This window comes from Pinus tabuliformis, chromosome 3_1 (assembly GCF_031772625.1).
Source record: "Pinus tabuliformis cultivar Carrire ecotype Pingquan chromosome 3_1, CPIR1, whole genome shotgun sequence".
Lineage (NCBI taxonomy): Eukaryota > Viridiplantae > Streptophyta > Pinopsida > Pinales > Pinaceae > Pinus > Pinus tabuliformis.
Genome location: NC_142301.1, coordinates 494,179,250 through 494,186,987, shown reverse-complemented (window position 1 = coordinate 494,186,987; position 7,738 = coordinate 494,179,250).

Here is a 7,738-nt window from a genome sequence, read left to right as displayed (position 1 = left end):
GTTTAAAACAAGGGAATTATTGCAAGTTGATGTTGTAAGGAGAAGCACAAGGGAAATCCCTTCTTTGATTTCAGGAAAAAAACCTGGATTCAGCTATCCTCTATTTCAGTGATTGACTCTTTTTTTTTCACCTGAGAATTTTCTTTTCTGGTTAAAATAGAAAAAGAAGCACTCAACACCATGCCAGGAGGATTCATGAGAAAAGAACCTTTAAACTCTAGCAAATTGTATGAGAACCTTGAGGTGGTGGACCTCTTCACCAGGGAAAACTGGATATCCTTCTTTGACAGAATTCAGGGTTATGATGAGGAGGTGACTGAAGAGTTTTTGATGTCCCTAAGACCACATTTGAAGACACATGCCACAGTTAGTTTTAGGGGTTTGACCCTAGAACTTACACCTGATTTCATCAGTAGAATTACCGGTCTCCCACTGGGGCTCCCTTGGAGCAAAGAGGAGAAATCATTGGGACAAGTTGCTAAGAAGACATTTTTTCTGCCTGAGGAGCATCTTGTAGAAGATAAAAACGGGGTCAGAAGGACAAGCTTTCCTCCTCTCTGGAGTGAAGTCAATTACCAAATAATGAAGTATATCACATGTGAAGGGAGGTTTAGCATCATTTATGGTTATCATTTCAGGTTGTTACATGAATTGAGATATGGGATGGACTTGCCTCCAGCTAGAAAACTGAGCATCCCATATTTCCTCCTTCAGTCTTTAATTGAATGTGGTACAAAGCTAAATGCAGGGGTCCCAGATCAGTTGGCCCACCATGGGCTCATCAAACTGTTGGTGGAAGATGCCTTACACACCTATACCATCCCCATAGCTTGGGAAATCTTCAGAAATATGTCCAAGGATGATGACATTAGAACTTTGACTGATGACATTAGCTCATCCAGCAGTGATGAGGAGGAGAAAACTGAAGAAATTGAGAAGAACAATGATGAGGGAGCACAAGACATTCAAGCAGAGGGAAAAACAGAGGAAGAACAAGAGGAAAAAGAGGAATTTGACAAGACTACTGAGCCTAAGGCAGAAAAGGAGACAACATCAAAAATAGAGAAAGGAAAAAGGACAAAGGTTGGGAAGAAAAAGGCCAAGAAAGCCCAAAAGAAGACTGCCACAGCCAAGGCAGGGACCCAGCAAGAAAAAGAAAAGACACACCCTGAGATATCATTGACACAACCAGAAATAGTGGACATAGAGATTTCTATAGGAAGTGAAGGAAAATAACAACAGAAAGAAACATCCTCTGAAATGTTGGCAAGGGAAGCAGTAATTGTGCTTGCTGCATTAAGCACACCTACAAAACAAAAAGGAAAAAGAAAAAGGAAAACCTCCATGTACTTTAAAGCCAGAAGAAGCACAAGGATCAAAGTGGGCAAAACCCAGCCACCATTAAAGGAACCAATTGTCATTGAGGACACACCCACTAAAAAGAAGGAGGAGTCTCCTTCCAAGATATCTATCACCTATGAAAGAGGAAGCCCAAAAACCTCTACATGGAAAGAGAGAATTAAGTTGATGGACTCAAAGATAGTTCTACAGGAAGCTGAAACATCTCCACAGGAAACTCTAGCCAAGTTAAAAGAAACTGAGAAATTGGAAGAGAAGGTAGCCAAATAGTCACAGGGGGAGAGCAAGGCCAAAGAAATACTTGAACCAAACCCTCAGCCTAATTTGGTCTCCTTCTAAAATCTGCTAGAGGGTGGGAAAATCATCCCACAGAAATTTGATGTACGTTTATTCTTCGAATTAGAAAAAGAGAGGGTCAGAACCCACACATGGATGCAAATTGCCAAATCTAAAGGAGTTGAGGACATAGGCCACATGGAGGACAAGCTAAAAGAATTAAGAGGGGAATTGGCCATGGTAAGGCACGTAGAATGCAGTAAACGAGCCCAGCTACAGGAAGAGAATGAACTGCTGAAAAAGCAATTACAGCTACAAGAAGTTCATAAGGGAGATAGGCTGTCCATTTTGGGAGACCAGCAGCAGCAAGAAGGTCCTCCAACAGACAAGGAAACAATCAAGAAATAGCAGAAAGAGGGAGAGCCACAAGCTGATGTTGAGATGCTAAAGAAACAGCTACAAGAAAAGGAGTCTCAGGCAGCGGAAGAAGTGCAGGTTTTGAAACAGCAGTTACAAGAAAAAGAAGCCCAAATGGCCTGCATGGCCAGCTGGGCAATAGAAGCCTTACAATGTAGGCAACTTGCTAAATCCTATGCATTATATCTTAAAGACCAATGGATGAAATTTCAAATTAAAACATTGGCCCAAAGGGGTACCATCCCATTCTAGAATTACAATCAGTTTATGCATTTGTGTGACAGTAGCTTAGCTGAAGAAAAGGCCAAATTAGCAAAATTCTATTTACACAACGACACTTCCTAACATGAATCGATGGGACCCAAACACTGCATTAGGAGATCTTCAACTCATGGCCATGGCTTCTTGGTTAAGCCATGAGGAAAATAGGGCAGTAGAGATTCAGAAGATTATGACCAGGGAGCTAAGTGAGCCACTCATGATAAGGGCAGAACCAAAAGATCCCTCAACTCTCATATATGCCCATCGACACCTTGCAGACAACCCTCACATTGCACCTGATTATGTTGAAAGGCAAGCTTAGGCCATTGCTCACTTTGAAGATATGGAAAGATTGTTTGGTGATAATTGCATTCATGCTTGCACAAAAGGATGGAATACATTGTCCCATAGTCTGAAAATAAGAAAGTATCACTCCCCAACCAGAATGAGGGAGGCTATGAGAAGAGTACCCCTATACAAACAATCAATGCATAACTTGAAAGCCAACTGGATTGGCCTTAAGTTCAGCCCTCCACTACTGTTAGGGCTGTTAGAAGGGGTCAAGGAAGAAGAGGAACCAAGACAATGGGAGGAAGTGGACAAAAAGGCAAACTTTCATGACAGAGAAGAGGACATCACCTCAGAGGCCTGGGATGTCAGAGAGGCATTCAAAGCAATCAAAGATGATGAACTGGATTAGTTTCTCAGAGGATGAGCAACACATTCAGCAGTGGGGTGATGATGAGCCCTGGAAATGGGTAACTATATGGGCTCATTTTGCCTATTATTCTCATTTAATCCACCATTCTCCATATTTTTATGCATGATTTTGAATATATTTATGTTAATTGAGTGAATGGGAATAGTCACTTTACCACAAAGTCTAATATGTGTTTATCACAATCTTTTGGACATTTTTGGACCAAGACCAGGCATTTATGAGCAGATTGGCAGCCAAATTCGAAGAAACAAGGTTGAGGATTTATAGGAGGGGTGTCTCCTGCACTAAATGACCCCTACCTCGAGTTCTCCACCAACAGCTCGGAGTTCAACAGCCCACCAAAGATGATTTCAAGGGGCAACCGAGCAGGTCTAGTGAAGTGGTTGTTATCTGCAGTTTTGGGCAGCCAAGTTCCTAAAGTTAAGGAGGACTGTTGGGAGTCCTCATCTGCTTAAATAGGAAGGCCTCAAGCCTTAGTATTTTAGCCATTTTATAGTCTATTTTTGCACTTTAGTGCAGCCTTGTAATCAAATCATTTTCGAGCTCCTTTTGCAGACAGTTTTTGTGATGTAACTATTTTTTTTTGATCAATGAAGATGAATCCAGCTTTGAACCAGCTCTGATCTTTCTTAGGAGGCTGTAGCTCTTGGGGTTGGGCCCAACCCAAGTGCCCAGTACCTCCTTTGTGTACTTTTATGTGTTTTTACTGCATTCATAGAATAATTTCTGTCATAGAGGTTAAATCTTGCTTTGTTACTTAGGTTGTTTTTGATGATTAAGATAATTGTTCTTGCTTTAGGTTGATTTGATAGTTTGGTAATAGAAAAGATCCACAAAAATGCTACCAAGCAGTCCTTGATCTCCTTTCTCCCTCCTTGGGACCATGAATTGAGACCAAGGCACTCTTGCTGCCACAAAAACACTGTTTTTGCCTTCCAATGCAATTGCTAGTGTTAGATTTTGAGTTGGAAAAGTTGATATCAGTTGTGTTTTCATGCTTAGATCTATTCTTTCTCAGTTTCCATATCTTTCTCGGATTAATTCCTGTCTATAATGTTCTATTCATCACTTTTCTGGTTTCTAGGTCAGAATTAGGTCAAAATAGATAAAACTTTGTTTTCTTAGTCTTTGCTTGGGTCAGTTTTGGAAATAAGTGTACAGAACACCTATAAGACACTCCAACCTATCCTTCCTCCATCATACAACCTGCACCAGCCTCTCTCTCAATATTTCCTTCACCCATTTGTCATACCTCCCAGCTTGCCCTAATTTCTACATTTTTGTGCAACATTGCTTCCTTCACCTTTGAACAAATCCAACCATCTTCATTACTCCTGAGCTTCATTTACCAGGTCCTAGACCCCTTAACATCCTTATCCATCCTTCATTTCCACTTTCCCACTGGTTTTTCACCTTCAACCCTCTAAAAACCACTTTCGGCCTGTTCCTGTAGAATTTCTTATAGATCCCTTGCAGCCTCCTGTAGAAGTTCATGCGAGCGATTTTTCGAAATCCGATCATGGTGGAAATCTCCAGAAGCATCCTAGGGACTCCTTAGGTCCTCTCCACACCTTCCCAACCTCCTGCAAATTCCCACTCCATTTCCTTTCACCAATAAACCTCTGCACAGTCACAAATAGCTAAAACACATGCATAATAATTATGCATAAAATTGCTCAAAAATACAAAAAGATGATTTTTCCATATTTTCCTTCAGAAGTAGCTTAAACACATGCATTTTACTTTTTCAAGAGTCAATGGCATCTAGTTCAGTAGTTTACATCTCTTTTCTTGCACAAGTAGGGTTAGTCGGTAAAACTAGGGTTTGCTAGGGTTTATGTTTCCTTTCAACTTTCATCTTCTTTCTACAAGTAGACTAGCCTCTTTTGAGTTAGATTTCATCCATCACAGTTAAAATATTCTTCTAAGAACTCATAGAAGTTGGCTTAATCTCCTAGCGAACTTGTGCCAGCTGAGCAAGTGACAGCTTGCAGTAAGAGATAGTAATTGTGCATATAGCACCGTCGCTTCCAAGTTTGTTACGAACTACCGGGTTGATAAAAGTAAAACAGGGAGTCCCAGGAGTTGCAGCATCATTGCTGCAATACTAGAGCTCACCACAATACAATTCCCTCATATATAGTGAGTGGTTTCCTTCTAGGGAGAAAAAAAAAACCATAAATTAAACATAACTTCTACCGTCATATCTCCGCCTAATGAATGACCGAAATTACAACATTTTACAAGGCAATTTTACATCTAATTTTAGCTTCGAGGGCGCTGCCCTTGATCCCCCACTAGGGGGGGGATCCCAAAGATCAAAACTTCCTCCCCTAGACCCCCCTTGCAGCGCAAATATTACAGGCAGTGTTGCCGCCACATTACGAATTGGGGTCCAATGCGGTGATACCTCTGAATAAAGAAGATAATCAGGCTCCGCACCCAAAAAAATGGACTAAAGATTATGGAACAGAGCCGCAGCCGAAGTGGGTACACTTATTTTGCCATACTTTGGACACAATCCCCATGAGCTAGTATTTGGAAACAAAGCTCCGCCATGGCATCGCTGAGTGGGATATATTGAGAGAAGGATTTTTATTAACCTTCAGTTTTGAAGATGGATTCGTGAGCATCGATGAGGCCGTACAATAGATTAAGGCAATTATCTTCAGAACACAGCAAGAACCGATGGAGTGGGTCCAACCAGATTGGACCCACTCCATGCGCTTGAATGTTATAACATGACCGCTGAAGAGGAGGACAAAGATCCGAGAAATATTAACATTCTAGAGGCTAAAGGGCATCGCGAATTCGAGGGCCCGCAAATAGACAACCCAGACATCACTGCGCCGTTGAAAATAAGGAAAGTAAACATTGGTAATGAAGTAGAACCGAAGTTTGCAAAGATTGGCGATTATTGGGATGACGCTACTGTGGATAAAATTGTTGAGTTACTCCTCGAATATCAAGATCTGTTCCCTACCAAGTTTCAGATTTGAAGGGCATAGTAGGAGACTTGGGCATTATGAAAATCACTCTGAAGCCGGATGCGAAGCCTATTAAGCAAAGGTTGTATCACCTTAATCCTAAATACAAGAAAAAGGTTCGCTTAGAGTTGGATAAGACACTGGAAGCAGGCATCATAGAAAAGGTTGAGGAATTTGATTGGGTGAGCCCAATTGTGGTTCAGGAGAAGGAGCAGAAGGGCGAGATAAGGATTTGTGTAGATCTATGGAATCTTAACGATGTGTGTGTCCATGATCCCTTCCCAACGCCATTTACTAATGAATTATTAGATAATGTTGGAGGGCAAGAGGCCTACTCATTCGATGATGGGTTTTCGGTGTACCATTAGATTAAGATCGTGCCTGAGGATAGGAGAAAAACGACCTTCACGATGGATGGGGTTGTTTTCAATACACTGTGATGTCGTTTGGACTCAAGAATGCAATTGCAATATTTTCTCACGTGGCCATCACAACATTCAAGGAATTCATTCATAAGTTCCTAGAACTATACTTTGATGACTAGACATTGTTAGGATTAGTAAAGCGACACATAGAAAGTTTGCGCTTGATGTTGGATATGTGTCGCAGGTACCAGATTGTGCTGAAATTGAAGAAATTCATCTTTTGTGTTCCCTTTGGAATCTTGCTGGGTCACGTGGTGTGAAATCAAGGGCTGATGGTGGGGCCTAAACCTTGTCGATCACTAGACTCATTACATGCATTACTGCAGGGATTCGTGGAAGAGCTTCACATCAGGGAACAATGAGCTCTTAGTGCTGCCAGCGAGATCAAAGTTAATAATCAACAACTATTCACTGAAAAGATGTAGGTTTTGTAGGAGAAGTAAACACTCCAGGTGCATAGTTCAGGACTGAAGTCATCCTTCATGGGGGCATGCAGAACAGTGCATGAGCTTCATATTCTCGAGGACACACAGCCAGAAGAAACGATCAGAAAATTAGTTGCTGGTGTGTGCAAAGCCAAAGATGAGGTTAATCGAGTTTAGTTTGAACCCAACATGAAGATCATAGAGTTGCAGTTAAAGTTGCAGCCCATAATCCGCCTGAGGTCGGTGAGCAGCGCGGAGCCACAATCAAGGAAGAGATGGCCACTCTGGATACCACAATTGCATACTGCACAATATTATTTGAGCAATCCATGGAGTTGGCCACTAATATGCAGGAAGATCCAAACCTGCAGACATTGAATATAGAGATCAGGGAGTTGCAACGACAGTATGACGAAGTTAGGCCAACGGCACACTCCATCGTAGCACCTTGCAAAATTACAGGAGGGGAAGTAGCTCCTCACACAGGTAGAGGTGACATAGAAGAAGGAGGCCTTGTTAAAGGCCAAATTGCAGCCATGGTTGGAATAGGCTTACCAAGTCACGACCACCTTCCAGGACAAGCTTAAAGGCTTACAGCAGACACAACAAATAATGAGGTTGGTCGTACAAGGACCAACTACAAAAAAACTGGTTGAGGAAGTTAAGTAGGTAGCAACTCATAGCGCTGTCGAGGTCACAGTAATCTAGGTGGAGCTTGGGGGTCTTCGTAGCAAGGTCGTCGAGCCAGCCAAGTGACTCGAGGGCAAGTCACGATCTTTGTGTTGGGGTCTTGTTGGGATGGGACCCCCTGGGTCAGTTTTGGGGTTAAAATAACCCAAGTTTTGATGTATTTTTTTGTAAGTAATG